A 17196-nucleotide genomic window follows, 5' to 3' on the forward strand; every position below is an offset into this window, starting at 1 on the left:
TCGAGGCTTCGGAAGAGGCTGCCTTTCTCTTGATGTCTGGTTTTGATGCTGCCTTTTCTGTCTGCCTCAGAAGGCTGGTGTCCCCACAGGCAGCGCGCTTCAAGCAACTTCTCAGGTTTTAAGGAAGCTGCTTCTCACCCCTGATCTGCTCGGGAGGGCTGAGGCCGGCACCCACTGGAGGGGGATCTTCCGTCGTCATCCACTTCCTCTGCTTGCACACGTCTGCCCTGGGCGCAGGAAAGGGCCGTCATTCAGCAGGTGCTCTTCACCGCAGCGTGTCATGAACCCCTGACCGCCCCACTCCCTGGGAACAGCTGTGTAGTGACCCTTCCTTTCAGTGAGCAGGGTGGACGCGGCAGTGCTTTCTCACTAAAGGAAGGCGGATTTTATGAGAGATCTCATACATTTTGCAAAGATCCCAATCTCATCCCGATTAGATTAATGCGACACCCATGGGCAGCTTCCCAGCCACAACAGCGTCTGCTTTGCTGGGCTGGTACCCCACTTTGCTCCAGGGAACTGAGTCCTACAGTAGATATGGCTTCTGTCTGTGCCCCTTTACACCCGCCCACTCCCAAGTCAGGGCCCTGGTACAAGAGATGCCACAGCTTCTGCTCAACGATGTCTGAACTGATTTCCTCCATTCCTTTTCTATCTCCATTGGGCAAATAATAGTAGCTAATAGAGACATCTATCACAACCCATTACTCCTGGTATCAGTGCTTATATCTAAGTTCTTCTGGTGTTTCCTTAGCAGAACCCCTGAAACCCAGTAACTTGTGGAAAATAGAAATTTCTTTTTCACGGTTCTGGAGGCTGGTAGTCCAGGACCATGTTGCTGGAAGATCTGGCTCTGGTCTTCCTTTCAAAGGTGGGGCCTTACATGCAGAAGAGCAGAAGGAAGCAGAGGACTTAGTGTAACCTCTCTAATAATGACATTCAGCTGTTCATGAGGGCCAATGCCTCATGCCCTGAGCTTCTCCCCAGAGGCCCCCTGGCCCAACACTGCTCCTTTGGGAGTCAAGCTTCCAGCACATGAATTTGGAGAATATAAAACATTCAAACTGTAACGATATATTTTAAGTAATTGACACTTACTATAAAGACTGTGAGCTAGTGCTATTAGGTTTTTTAACAGACAAAACTAAAGTATGCAGAGATGATAAGACTTTCATGTCACTATGGAACTAGTTTTAGAACAGAGATTCAAACTCAGGCTTTTCATCTCCGAATGCTGAACCCTAGATTCCTGCATATTCTACCACATCCTACTGTCTGACCCACACTGGCCTTGGGCAGTGCACTGCATGAATAAATCATCTTGTGTTATTTTTTATTTGTAGTGGCACCTGATACATCCCTCACAAGCAGTTTTGATGGACATAATCCAGTCCCAAAGGCTGGTACCAGAAGGATCACAAGAATATGGGCAGTGCTATTTAGCTGGTAACTGGTCTTGCCATAGAAATGGAGTGACTTTCTTTAAAACAAAGATATTTCACTACTGGAACAATTTACGCAGTTTTCACTTTAACCTGGCACCAGATTCTCAGCATTTTAACGTCATTATTATTACTGGAAGTTCTTATGTCTTATTTTCATTTTATTTTATTGCCTTCATCCTCGCTTCTGATTTAGCACAAATCCTTTACTTAGACCCTGGACATTTTTCTACATTGTTTTGGGTCTGCTCTAGGAAAATAGACACCTCGCCTTGTTTGAATTCGGAGCAATTTTACATGTATGAGGAATACTGGTTGACCATCCCCCTCCAAAAAAAAATTAGTAACTGAGGAGCTTATCTCACACTGAATATGAGACTAGGAATGATTATTTGTCTTTATAGAAATAGGCATCGTACACTGTAGGAGCCAACGCCTCCATTCCAGTTGTTCCTTCTCCAGTTCTCTCAGACCTCCCTCTGAGTCACCTCATCACACTGACTCTGGAGGTTCTGTGGAGGAAGATGCTGTGTTCAGCCGAGATGGGTTTTCTCAATTCATTCAAAAACATCGTGCAAGTTTGTTGGACTCAGCTGGTGCCCATCCCTCGACCTTGAAAAATCATCTCCAAGGTGAATCATTGTTAGCAAAGACAGTATTTTGTCCTAGGATTTCCCCCCCACCCCCCCCACACCCCCCCCCGTTCAGGAATCAAAGGCTGGGACCACTCTGTAAGAGGAGGTGTGGTGTGAGCGGATGGATACCTGTGTTGGTACTCTGTGGGCCAATCCATTACTCTGATGACTTTCTAAGGTGTCAACACAACTATTCAAACATGCAGGAATCTAGGAGCCCATGTAGAGTTATTTTTCTGATGGGCTCATCTCACTGCTTGGTTTTAAGTGGATCAAAAAGGAGATTACCATGGGTGGGCCTGACTTTATCAGATGAGCCTGACTCACATTCCCTAAGCAGTTTGTGCCCAAAGGGTTTCTGGCTGTGGTTACTCCTATTGTTTCCCTCTATGATACGGTGATTTCATAGATACAGAAAAGATGATGAACCTCTCAGTTTTCTCATAACCCCTTTATGAGAGGGGGTTCATTAGGATAAGTGGTATTTATGAGCTTCTGGCTATTTAGTAGGCTCTAAGCAAGATATTAGAATCCTAATGGTTCAGGGCTAGAAATCCAGGGAAAAGCAAAAGATATACTGGCCTAAAATTCACAGCTTGTTTGGTGGCACTTAAGTGAGATGTGTGCATTTTCCCAAAGAAAGAGGATGAAACTAAGTACATTTGAATCTCATGGAAAAATATTTTTACCTGAAGATTACCACAAAATTATCTGATTTCACTTTTCTGTCTGGAGAAGAACGTGTAGCAAACAGGCTTAAAGACTTCACTTAGACCCCCGCACTGGACTGGACTTTTAACGAAGATCATTCGTATCTATTTTTCCTACTAGGGAATCTGAATTACAGAGTCTCAGATAAAGTGCATGTAACAAAACCGAGGACAGCAGGCTAAGGGATAGAGGGGTGCACTCATGGTCACAGGCCATTGCCCATGTCTTTGCACATGCACATGTCTTTCTGAGCTGTGTTCTGCATTCTAGATCCTGCAGGTGACGTAACTTAAACCTGATAGATATGAGAAGGTGGAAATGATTAGAGGCAACATGGGCCTAAGATGTTGCATGCCAGCTCACTTTATAAAATGCAGTTTGAAAGTTGAGAAGAACAGCTTTCTACAGAAATTAATGAGGGAATGGTGAGATGGAGCAGGGATGCCAGAGGTTGAAATCTGGATGCCCTGGCTTCTCATAATTTTGACAATCCCCTTTAACCAAAGCATATTTAAAAGTGTGATTAAAATTTAAAATAAAATTAAGTAGTTGAAGCCTATAATATTGCAGCAATTCATATATTCATGCATTCAATTATAAAACTGTTCATTTATGCACAAATAAAAAACCCAGAGGGAGCAGGTAACAGATTCCAACGAGTGATCTGAAGGCCCGAGGCCTGGGACGGGGAAGGTGACAGACAGTGACATTACCTTCAAGGAGGCAGGGGGAGGCTTAGATTTCAGAGGTGAGATCTCTATATGTAGAATGAGGCCTAGATATTGGCATTTTATGCTTCCTGGTAAGTCTGTTGCTCTCCAAATCTTGAGAAGCATGTAGTTCTCATGGGGGAAGGGGAGGGCTCCCAGGGCAGAGGTGCTGGCCTGGGGTGAACTGCCTGGGTTCAACCTCTAGACCAGCTGTGTGACCCAGGGTACATTCTGGCACTTCAATATCTTCATCTCTAAATTGGAGAAGTTGGCCATTGCTTCATCCACAGAGGCTGTTGAGGAAACTGAATGTTGAAATACTATGAACAGTATTTGGACAATTGTTAGTCCCTGATAAATGTGCCTTCACTGTCACATTATAGTGGACAAGGGTAAGAGAAGGGCCATCTCTCTAGGAGATTATAGGGTGAAAGACACAGATGGAGATAGCTGTCCTGACCTGTGCTTTGCAGCCAGTTACCTTTCAGCTATCACCTGGTCAACAAGAAACTACTTCTGCTTTATATACAGCATTTAAAAATGAAAGAATAGTTTTCATGTTAAGTGTCATTATCACACACACCCTCAAAGGGACACAGTGAAACTTTGGGAGATGATGGGTGTGTTTGTTACCTAGATTTTAGCGGTGATCACATAGATATCTACATATGTCCAAATTCACCAAATTGTGTACATTAATCATTTGCAGCTTCAGTATGCCAATTAGACCTCAGCAAAGCTGGAAAAATAAAACAGAACAATAGCCTTCTGATTGTCCTATACCTCATTACAAATTATTTTTTCCTTGGCCCTCAAATGAGCCTTTCCAGTGGAAAGCCCCTGCAGGAGGCAGAAGGTCCCACTAGAGACGCGGTAGAGTCATCTCTGCCTGCCCACAAGCCTGGGTGTGGATTTTGCAACAGCCGGACTGGTTTTTAAGTGTGCTCACATGACAGGGAAATTGTTTGCACCAGTCTGGGAAAGCGCACCATCTGTTGAAGGTTGGAGATAGCCTTCAGATGGAATTTGTCCTGTGAGTGATTCTTGCACATGTACTCTGGTGCATTTTGCATCTCAGCATACCTGTTCATAAGAGGTGCATGTGACTGCCTCCAAGAAGCCACATGCAGACAGGCCCATAAATCTGGTGCACCATCCTGAAGAGGAGGCACAGCCCCTGACATGAAGCTTAGCTCCAACCTACCTGTGGCCCACCCTTAAATAAGCTGACCTTCCCTTCCCACCTATGGCCTTTTGAAATATTCACTTTCCAGCTACTTCTGTGTTTCAGTTGTACTTTGTTCTTTACACTAAGCACTGAAGACCATTTCCTTTGATCTGAACTGACTCCCGTTTATCTGCAATCAGGCCCTCCCTGCCTCAGGCCACACAGCTACATTTGAAACTGTTTCTATTTCCTGCACCTTCCTGTGTGGTTGGGGATCTCGTTGGCTATCTCTGGCCCTGGAATCTGGAATTGATTATTTGCTCATTTCAACATGACTATGAAACCCCACACCTTCTGATTTCATTAGTCAGGACAGACAAAATTTCACTGCAATAAAACTGCCCGAGTGGTGGCTTCAGTCACCAAAGCTAAACTGCTCTTTCCCCACTGAGCTCCCCAGAGGCGTGCAGGTTTCTCTCCCAGGTAGTACAGGCTGTCGTGACAGTGCGGCTCCTTTGACTTCTACTGGAGGACAGATTTGAGTGGTCAATCTGGAACAAGAAGCCCAGCCGACACAGGGTGAGGCACAGGTAAGCACAGGTCGAGGTACAAACATGCCCTCTGAAAGGCGAGTTGGACACAGTCAACATGCTGAGGTTGCTTTAACCAGAGTCTATGGGACAAATTCCAAGGTCCCCAGCGAGCATGTTCTCAAGGACCAATGTGGGAGAGCTGGAGGATCTGGCCCAGGATGGGTTTTGGAAGCTCCACTTGGCTCATAGTGTTTTCTTCTGAGTCAAGACCTGCCCAGCAGATGCCTCTCGTGCTCCAGGATCACCCTCCTCAGAGACAGATGGGTGTCTGACTCCTGTCAATGTGTACATCATTCTTCGCTATGTGATTTATGAAGACCAGCGAAGGGGTGGAAACGGCCGTCCACAATGAGCTGCGTCATTTCCAAGTGGAATCTCTTCTAATCCTCACAGCAGGCACCCAGCAGTTATTCTTTTATCTTTTATTTTTTTTAACCTAATTAAAAAAAAAAAATGGAGATTCATGAGAGCCATAAGTAAGTGACTGGGCTTTGAGCCCGAGTCACCTTACAATAGTAGAAGCTCTGCCCCCTTCACCATGTGCATGGTGGGAACTATGAAGTGGGACAGATCACCAGGTAGTGATATTCAGTTTCCACGGGGCGGGCTGAATAGAGGTGCCCATACAAGTTCCTTGAATGATACGACATGGTTCAAGAAAAACTGGAAAAGCATCTGCCTCCATAAATCTTCCCTCAAGCTGTGGCCAGCCTTGGCTACCACTGCTAGAACCCAGGAAGACTGCCTGGGCTGTGGGCTCACAGAACTGTCTTCATATCTGAATTTCTACTTGTTTGAAGGCAGAACGCAATGAATTCTCTCAAGGGGTCTTTGAGTGAGTTAATACCCATTACCCTGCAATGACATGCATTTTGCTTATAATAAATGAATATAAAAATATTGAGCTGTCTCCTGCCTGTAGGATTTTTCAAGCTGCTGCTCTCTGTGCTGTGTCCAAACCAATCATAATCATCACCTCTTTGATCAGGTTAGTCCCCTGTTCAAATGCTTCCAATAATCTGTCATTGACCTCATTGCTTCCTTCTCTATTGCCATCTGTTTTCCACCTCTCCCTGTGTTCTTTCCAACCCAAGTGCTCTCATCCAACAGTCATCCTATCTGTATTTCAAATGTGTCTCTCCTTCCTCCATGCCATTGCACCTGCTGTGGCCACCTCTTTGCTATCCAAATATAATGTGTTCATTTTTAAGAATGGTGGGAAGTCCTGACAACTCACTGCTCTCTGCTGCTATGGTTAGAACCCCTGCCTTTAAAGTTACCTTGAAGTACCCCAGGATTGCAATACAGACTAGAAATAGAAATGAAAATACAGATAGACATGCAAGCCCATATGCAGGTACTTACTTAAACCTCTCAGGAGCCAGCTTCCATATCCTGAGGCCACTCCAGCAGTCCCATGGAGAGGCCTCTGTGTAAGGAACGGAGTCCTCCTACAATCTGCCAATACCTTCCTAGGAGGAAGTCCTCTTAGAATGAGGTCCTCCAAACTCAGGCAGTACTTTGAGTGACCAGGGCCCCAGCTGACTTCTCACTGAGACTACACAAGAGACTCTTAGCCACAGCCACCAAGCTAAGCAGTTCTCCAAAATTAGGAACATGACAAAGATGTCCACTCTCACCATTTCTGTCCACCGTAATTCTTGAAACTCTAGCTAGAGCAATCAGGCAAGAGAAGGAAACTAAAGAGAAACAGGAAAAGAAGTCAAATGACTTGTGTGCTGATGACACAATAATAAATGGCATAATCCTATATTTAGAAGACCCAAGAAACTCCACCAGAAGATTTCTAGAGCTGATAAACAAATTCAGCAAAGTATCAGGACACAAGGTCAACAGACATAAATCAATCGCTTTCCTCTACTCCAATAATGAATCTGCTAAGAACGACATCAAGAAAACTATCCCATTCACAATAATCTCAAAAACAAAACAAAACAAAACCCAGAAACTAGCAACTTGAGAACTAATCTAACTAAGGAGGCGAAAGACCTCTACAATGAAAACTAGAGAATTTTGAAGATATTGAAGAAGAGCTTAGAAGATGGAAAGATCTTTTGAGTTCTTGGGAGGAAAAATTAATACTGTCAAAATACTACCAAAACCTTTATAAAGAGTCAATGCAGTCCCCATCAACATACCAATGACATTCTTCACAGAACTAAAAACAAAAGATCCTAAGCTTTTTTTTGAAGAATAAGAGACACAGAACAGCCAAAGCAATCCTCAGTGAGAAGAGCCATGCTAGAGGCATCTTGATACCTGACCTCAAATTATTCTACAGTAACAAAAACAATTATGATATTGTTACCAGACATGAAGAGGAATATAAGAGAAGACCCAGAGACAAACCCACATAGATAGAGTCAGTCATCTGATACTCAACAAAGGTGCCAAAAAATACATTGGAGAAAAGCCAGTAACAAATGATGCTAGGAAAACTGGATAGTCATCTCTAGAAGGATGGATTTAGATCCCTATCTCTCACTCTGCACAAAAGTTTTTACACTCTTGACACTGAGAAACAATTTGCCATAACAAATATTTATGTTTTCCTAAACCACTGTACTTTATAGTTCTGTATACTCAGTAATAGGTCACTAATAAAATGTTGTGCATTAATTAGGGGCTTGCTGTGTGCCAAACCCTTTGTTAATTTCTCTACATACCTCATTGCATCTGTCCCCAATTCAAAAAAGGATTTTCGTATCTTCATGCCATTATGCAGATGCAGATACCAGTATGTAGAGACGTTATACAATCTCTCTAAGTTACACAGCTGATAAGTGGAGAGCCATAATCCAAATGGCTCATGGTCCAGAGAAGTATAAGTGAACTCTTACCCAGCTCCCATTGCTGTCTACACACCTCATATTGGGGGCTTACAGGCCACATAACATTTTCTGTCAATAATTTACACTTTTCTATTACTTTTCTTTTTTAATTAATTTTTTATTTGTTTTAATTAGTTACACATGACAGTAGAATGCATTTATGCACTTTGATATATCATACAGAGATGAGATATGATTTCTTATTTTTCTGAGTGTACATGTTGCAGAATCATATTGGTCTTGCAGTCACATATACACATGCAGTAATAATGTCCGTTTCATTCTACTATCTTTCCTATCCCCACACCCCCTTCCCTCCCCTCCCATCACTTCCCTCTACCTAATCTAAGTTTATGATGCTCTTCTAGTCCCCCCCTCTCCACCTTATTTTGAATTTAACATCTGCATATTAAACATTTGGCCTTTGGTTTTGTGGGACTGGCTTATTTTACTTAACATGATATTCTGCAACTCCATCCATTTACTGGCAAATGCCATAATTTCATTCTTCTTTAAAGCTGAGTAATATTCCATTGAGTATATACACTACATTTTCTTTATCCATTCATCTATTGAAGGACACCTAGGTTGGTTCCATAGTTTAGCTATTGTGAATTGAGCTGCTATAAATATTGACATGGCTGCATTACAGTAGTAAGCTCATTTTAAGATCTTGGGTATAAATGAAGGAGTAGGATATCTAGGTCAGATGGTGGTTCCATTCCCAATTTTCTGAGGAATCTCCATACTGTTTTCCTTAGTGGTTGCACCAATTTGTTATACCAGCAACAGTGTATGAATGTGCCTTTTCTTCTAATTCAAAGTGAGCATTTTGAAGTCATGTCCCTTTCTTAAATACTCTGTATCTTATTGAGCGTTTGAGTTTGTGACATGCCCAAGGTCGCACAGGTGTGAAGCAGCTTTGCCAAGGTGCTTGGCTGTGTGCATATGCTGTGTGCATGTGCATATGTTTCCTCACACATTTCCCGAGTTGAAACCATAGATGAAAGGCTGCTTTGCAGACTACCAAGTGCTATGAATGTCTCAATCATCTCCGTGTGCTGTGGCCTCCTGTGTCCCCCCAAAAGAGTTCAATTCTTCTCCTCCAACTCTGAGCATTTTCTGAAGTAAACCCAGATAAATATGGAGGCCAAAGTAGAAGCTCTGCTGCTCCTAGAGGCCAGAGGACGTAGCTCAGTGACAGAGCAGAATGGCTGGGTCTTAATTTAGGTTCTCCCTAAAACAGAGATTATAACAAGAACTTGGGTGCAAGGGCGTTATTTAGGGAATAATTCCAGGAAGCAGAAATGGGGTGAGTGGGGAAGACTGTGCAGAAGGTAAAGCAGGCATGTTTCTTTTAGGTCATTGCTAAGGGCAAGGGGAAGTTTGATTTCTAGGAGCCCTGAAAAAAAAACAATAATAATGCCTGGGGAAATCACAGTCTGAAGGGTCAGAAGCCACTGGCTCTTCTTCCCATAGATTTGGGTTTTTCTCTAGGGCTGTGGCTCCCTGACCTTTCTGCTGCTCAAGTTTGCTGGCGGGGCAGGCTCTTTCAGCCTCAAGGGTGGCCCAGAAAGTGGGAAGACTCACCGCGTGCCCTGGAGGGGGTTTCTGCCACTCCTGTTGGAGCTTCACCTACAGTAATCTGGCTGCAACCCAAGAAACTGGGACAGAGCACATTGGAAACCTGAGCCCTGCAGTCTTCTTCCAGCAGTCCTGGCCAGGAAACCCTGCAGCTAGGGGCTAGGGAACTCTTCAAAGGCAGCCAGGACCCAGATGAGAAAGAGGTGAGCAGAAGTGAGCATTTCCACATTAAGATTTATTCTCCCTGAGTTCACCAAGGGGTGGGGGGCAGTCACTCCACCTCTCTCAGGAGCAGTACATGAAGTGGGCAGAGAGAGACCCTAAACGTATTTAGAAGAAAGAAATCCCTCTTCATAGAATCCACAAGTGGAACAAGATTTCCTCTTCTTGTCCTTCCAATCCAGATATCTGTGTTGGAAGGTGCAAAGGGACAAAATAAAAACATGTGCTAGATCTGCAACTGTGGCTCTTCCCTGGGTCCTCCAGATGTGACTGCACAGCCCCAGCACCAAAGGCGAAGGCATTCATAAGTGTTCTAGCTCCATTGCTCCCATTGCATTCTGTACCCCCCCCCCCCCGCAGAGCTTTGGGTAAAGGTCACTGTAGAAGATTGCAGTATATTTCAAAAATCTTGAGTTCCCCGTAGGAAACATTATTACAATATATTTGCTTCCTTTTGATGTCTTTTTAGCAGTGATGCCAAAAAATCTCTGTTGTTTCTAAGCTAGTTTCCAAGTGAGCAGATCTGTGTGATTAAAAGAAAAGAAAATAACAACAAATAAATCATGAGAAAATGTTTAGGGGTGAGGAAGACTGGAGCATGCTGCTGACTATTAGTCACTGTCCCTGGCAATGTTAAGAAGCAGACTCCTGAGGCCATAGGCCTGGGTTTCATCCCCAGCACCTCTGCACCAAGCACAGTGACCTCTTTGTGCCTCAGTTTTTCCCTCCTAGGATGGAGAGTAGACTTAATTTGAAGAAATTGTGTGAATGTCTGATTAGCTATTTGTCACCATGAAAAAAATATATGAGAAAATTGCTTTAGTGGAAGAGAGATTTATTTTGGCTCATAGTTTCAGAGATCGCAGTTCATGGTCCCTGTGGGCCTGTGGTAGGGCAGAACATCAGGGCAGAGAGCCTGTGGCATAGCGGAGCTGTTCACTTCATGATGACCAGTAAGCAGAGAGAGAGAAACAGGGAGGAGGGATGAGAAATATTCTTCCAGGGTACACCCCTGTGACCTACTTTCAACTAGATTCCACTTTCTGAAGTTTCCACAACCTTCACTAATGTTACCAAATTAGTAATCCATGGATGGATTAATCCACTGAAAAGGCTAGATCTCTTTTGGTGCAATTACTTCCTTAAGTCCCCAACTCTGAAGATTTCTGCACTGAGGACCAAGCCTTCAGCATATGAGCCTTTGGGGATAGTTAAATCCAAACCAGTGGACATTAAAAGAGCTACTCTGTGAAAACAGCTCATCACAGAGTGTGGCCTGTGGCAAAGGCTACTTAAGTGTATATTATAGTTACAGTATCATGGGGTCCGGGTAGCCCTGAGAACATCCATTCCAGAGAGTGAAGCATGAACTGGGGAAGACTTTGTTTTCCATGTGAACCATTGTCTCTTTGGAACGTATCAAACCACTGTGAGGGCCTTCTGTGCACCCTCTGCATGTGGTTTGACAGGCCTTAGACATTCCTTCAATCTTGGTTCAGAGAGTGACAGACATCTCCATCTTCTTTTAGTACTAGGGTGGCATCAGGGGGAAGAGACTCCTAGTTAGAAGCTCTTTGTGGAAAGGCTGAAATTGGAGGAGAGACACTCAGGACAGTTGGTGCTGACTTCACAGAATCAGATTCACTCCTGGGACCCAAGGCGGGTCAGACACGGAGAGAAGAAGGGGACAACATTTATTGAACACAAATGTGTGCCCAGACCTGTGTTGGGCTCAGTACACATTTGTGTACATGTATATAAATACATGTATGTATACGTATGCATATCTATATCTATCTATCTATCGATATATATCTATATAGATAGATACATATAGATAGACAGATGTGAATTTGTTTCCAAGCACCACTATAACAAATCAGTACAGATTTGATGACCTAATGTGATAGTTTATTTTGTCATGGTTGGGAGGCCAGGAATCTGAGCTTGATGTAAGCATCTCTTTGCAGTTTTGGTGGTTCCTGTGTTCTATGGCTTGTGGCTACATCACTCCAAACTGTCTCAATCTTTACATGTACTTCTCCTCTCTGCCTCAAATCACTCTTTGCCTTTCTCTTGTAATGACACTTGACAATGGATTTAGGGCCCCCCTGGATAACCCAGGATGATCTCATTTTGAGATCCTGACTTAATTATAACTATGATATAAAGAGCCTTTTCCTAAATAATGTCACATTCAAGGTTCTCAGAATGCAGATAAGAACATATCTTTTGAGTCGGGCTCACCATTTATCCTGCACATATGTGTGCATGTAGATACATGTATATAAATATGCAGATAGATGTGTGTGTATATACATCTATTCACACATGCACACGTACATTGTATATATAATTTCATTGGATCTTTACCAAAAAGAAAAAAAGAAAAATCCTGGGCTGGCAGAGAGACATGGCAGAAATCCTAGAAAACTGGAGTGTGCATCTGGGTGGACTCTCCAGCATGGGTTCTCTTCCCAGGTATGTCTAGGAGCAAAGGTGCATCACTGTACCTGTGCAGGAAGGAGGAGAGAGCCTGTACTCCCTCCTGCCTGTCCCAGGTCCCATGGGGGGGGGCGGTGACTTGTCTCCCTAGAGTGCCAGGCTTGAGATCATGTGCATTTCTAATGAAAACCTCACATAGAAACGTGAACTTATGAGTGTCATTATTTCTGCTTAAATAAAATTCCAGCATACATATTTTGATTAAATTCCTTTTACCAGAGAACAGCAATGTCAAAAGATCAGGGAATTAGAGAGCATGTTGCTGAGAAGTGTGAAAAGAATAGATGAAGCTGAGAGTCTCTGGAAGGGGACATGCCTGCTCTCAGCAGCCTCAATGGTGGTCAGCAAATCCTCCTGTGTTGCCACCTACCCAGTGATATGGACCATGGCATTAATGAACTGCCATTGAGTTCTGCTCATTATTTTAAGCCGTGTGAACTTGAAACTTTATTGCATTTCACAAGCAATGGATTTAATGGGGGCTGTAGATAACTAAAAATACTAATTAATAGCCTCTTTGAGGGACTATTTGCAACATTAAGGATGCACCAGCAAATGTTCAACTTGTGACAAAGTGAATCTGCTTTTCACTAATGCCCTAATTTTGAAGACCCCATTGAAAACAATGTCTTCTTTCTGCCTAAACATCAGACTTGGAAATTCTCTTGGGAAAAACACACAAGTGGAATCAGAATTTGATTTTGAAGAGTGGACATAAGTTAGACTGGACTGGTTAAGATGGAACTGGAAACTTGTGGACATGTAGCATTTTATTGCTCAGCCCGTCAGTCAGATTTTTGGATGACCCAGGTCCTGTTTTGCCAGGGACTTTCCTGGCTTATGCCTGTCATACTGTTGTGCTTATGCCATGCGGTCACCTCCCCTTCACACTCTCTGGTGTCTATCCTGTTGTGCAGAGGAGAGCTAAGACAGCAGAGCAGAGGTGCTGTCCTTAGAAAGGCCCCCTTGCAAGGGAGACTTTCTGGTGGTCTCTGAAACATGGCTGGCATATAACTTCCTACAATGGTACAAAATTCTGCCTAGCTGATAAGTGTGGCTCACTGGATACTATTTGTGCAAACACTATGGTTTATTCTTGTTTCCACCTAGGAATCTGGGATTTGGTATGTGCCAGGCCATGGGACACTATGTGAGCAACCCCCAGGGCGTACAGCTTGGGTACTGGTCTGTGACAAATTTCTCATCCCACACAGGTCTGTGTGCATTGCTGAGGGAAGGTGGGTTCTGTATTATGTCTCATGGGAAGGAGCCTCATGAGGGTTCCTACTTATTCTGCCTGTATCTATTTCCTTTATGCTCTGGCTACATGCCCTTACTATGTCCCTGTAATAAATCTGAGTTATGAGTACAACTATGCATGCTGATTCCCAGGAGGCCTTGTGAATCTCCAAAGGTGGGGGTGGGCATGGTATTGGGGATTGCGGAACACGAGGCTTGGCAGTAGAGGATGTGGTTACTCTCTTTAACCTGGCTGGGTTGCACAGTGACCCCAGATGCAGTCAGAAGCCCAAATAAATATTTCTTGGTCTTTTTTCAGCAGGGGACTGACGCTCAGAGTGAATCTCTGTGACTTGTCCAGATCACTCATCTCTTGTGTAGGAGGGTGAGCTGAGAGGCCACGCTTCTGTCTCCACACATAGAGGAAAGTGATTGAATTTCATTTTCCATTGTCTAGAGAGAGACCAGAGCAAGGGACTCATCTCTGGCTCCATCGTCATTTGTGCAATGGAGATCGTCACATCTAATACACGAACTGTGGTAGAGACGGAGGACCCAGGATACCCAGCCTGTGCCTGACACACAGGTCCTAGGAGACAGTGCTTACTTCCTGTCTCCCAGGCCAGTGCTGCCTCTAAGTCCCAGTATCGCCTCTCTGATAACAAAGCTTGAAGACTGATCCCAATACAGATGACACCAACAATCTGAGCTCTTTGTGCAATTGTGCTTTAGACAGAGATAAAATCCTCCGGATGAAATGTCAGCTTTTGTTTGATAAACTGCTGAGCGCTGGTCACTGGGGCTGTCCTGATTTTCACACATCCTGCCTCTACAACAACAAAGACAGAGCGAGTTAGGAAGAGATGAACACGTTCCTGCCGCCAGGCTGATGGCTTGTGCATCCAGAGCTCCCAAGTCTCTTTTGTCAGAGGAGACAAGAGGAGACGGTTACAGAGCTGATTGGAGCCTGGAAGGATCCGCTTTCCTGCCTGGTCCACTCGCTCATAGCCTGGGGCAGCCTTTTTCTTCTGGTTCCCACAGCTCTGCCATGCAGGTCACCCGGGAGTACAGAGATGGAAGAGTGAGGGGAGCGGAACTCCAACTCATCAGGGACATCAGAGCTCTTCCCTGTGGGCTACCACAGCAGAGGCCAAGCCAATTAGCTGGGCCATGAAAGCACCGGCCTCAGAAAAGCGCTGGCAGTTCCAGAGTGCATGAGGAGAGGCTGCAGCCCTCTCCACAGAACCGCCCTGTGAGGTAGATTGTCCCATTTCACAGACCAAGAGCCAGGTAACCCCAGAGTGCTGAACAACAGGCCCAGGATCACCCCGCTACAGGATGGAGACTACCAAGGCCTTGGTAGAGTGCTTCCATAGCACAGGGTCCCCTCCATTGCTCCATGTAGGATTTTTTACTGAGATGACTTTGCCTGACCGTAGACTAATATAAATGCTCTGTGCATGTATTTTTAAGACAGGTGGAGCTAAGCTAATAGGTGTACTGAATGCACTTTCAATTCTTTCAGTATTACAGAGCATCTGTACTCCATTTTCTGTCCATCACCCCATTGCTTTGCCAGTCAGTGACTTCCTTGAGGCCACTTATGAAAAAGAGTGGGCAGAGTGACCAGATTGTGGGTTATGGGACAAGACAATTTCAAGTGTCCACGAGACAGATGATCTGTACTATGAGTTCTCCATGCTGCCTCCAAATTGAAGTTAAGGTTGCTTTAAGAAGTAGAATCCAGTTTGGATAAGCATAAGGTGGAATCATCCAGAAGAACAATCATGGGAACCCAGGAAGATGAGCAGCGGGAGTGGATAGAGGCTTTGGAGAACCCCTACCTCTTTGGTGCTATGGGAAAGGAATGTATAGTTGGGTCAGATTCTGTCCCTGCATCTGCCAAAAACGACTAGGATTTTAATCATCTATCTTCTCCTTTCTAGATTTTTTTTCTTTTTGCATTCTTTGTTTTCTATACATACTAGTAATTAAGCAGTGTGTATTTTTTGAAGTAACTTATAAAAATGAATGCATGCAATGAAGACATTATACAAATAAGGATATTGGATTAAAGGTGAACTAAGGCTGAGTGCCCAGGTCCAGAGGGGGACATTTGGTGGTAAACATACTCCCGAAAGCCCTACAGTGATGATTCTGTTTTGAGCTTCCTGACAGCCAAAGAAAAGACAGACTCAGAGTCAGTGATATGAACAGCATTTGTTAGGTTAAATAAAACTATCATATCTCTGCAATGTACATGACGGTTGTTAGTTTCTTAATCTGCCATAACATACCAGCAAATACCATGTGGTTTAGAACAGCAGAAATGTCTCCTCCCACAGTTCTACAGCTAATGTTACTAAATCGAGGTGCTGGAGGACCATACTGTCACTGCATCCCGTAGAGGAAAGTCCTCCTTTGTCTCTCCTAATGTCTGTGGTTCTTGGAAATTTTGGTCATTCCTTGGCTTGTAGAAGCACCATCTGATTTCTGCCTACATCCTGACATAGCATTGTCCTTGTGTGTGTGCAAATTTTCTCTTGTGTAAGGACACTGGTCATGTTGTAATGAGGTCACAATCTGAGTACTGGAGGTTGAAACTCTAACATATAGTTTTAGTGGGGAGGAGATTTAACCCACCTGCAGATCTAGAAAGGAATGAGTGTAGACTCTTAGTCAGACTGCCTTGTTGGAATCCTGACTCCAGTATTTCTCAGCTGTGTAACAATGAACACTGTAGTTACATAACCTCTGTGTCTCAGTTTCCTAATCAGAAAAATAGAATTTATTAGAGTATTTATCTCATGGGAGTTTTGTGAAAACTACCTGAGATAATATATGTGAAGTGATTTAAGAGTTGTTTAACACATGGAATATACTCTGTTTTTATCATCCTGGTCTGTAAAGGTCTGGGGTTGTCTCCAAGATTGTATTTTCAGTACATGGCAAAACTGGATCTTAAGCCTTGTCTTTTTGACTATAAGAAAAGTAAATCTTACTTTATTTTCGGCTTGTTTGATCATCTGTACATATTAAAATAAATTTCTTTTTAAAACGACTAATAACAACAGTGAGAAGGAAAGGAAAGGGAAAGAAAAGAGAAGGAAGAGGAGAAGGAAGGAAGGAAGGAGAGAAGGAAGAAAATAAAGGGTAATAAATCTGGTTTCCTAAGAACAAGAAGGGAATTGAAGAAAAAGCAATTGAAAAATTAGCATCAAAAGCAGTTGAGCTCCAGCTGTAGCACAGTTAACAACTGGAATCCCACAGAATAGAACTCTGCTCCTGACCAGGCTGAACTTTGTTTGGTTCACTAATGAATCCTTGCTGCTCAGAACAGTTCTTTACCAATGCACAAAAGCTCTCATCTAGGGTTCCTGATTTTAGTAATTTCCTTTAAGGAAACAATTAAACTGAAGCCAAGATTTAGTTATAATTTTTGCTGAAGTATTAATTATGAAGCAAAAATGTTGGCAGCAGCCTGAGTGCAGTTTAATAGGTAACTGGTTAAGTGACTGGCAGCCCTGCAGTGAGG

This window comes from Callospermophilus lateralis, chromosome 8, assembly GCF_048772815.1.
Source record: "Callospermophilus lateralis isolate mCalLat2 chromosome 8, mCalLat2.hap1, whole genome shotgun sequence".
Taxonomy (NCBI): Eukaryota; Metazoa; Chordata; class Mammalia; order Rodentia; family Sciuridae; genus Callospermophilus; species Callospermophilus lateralis.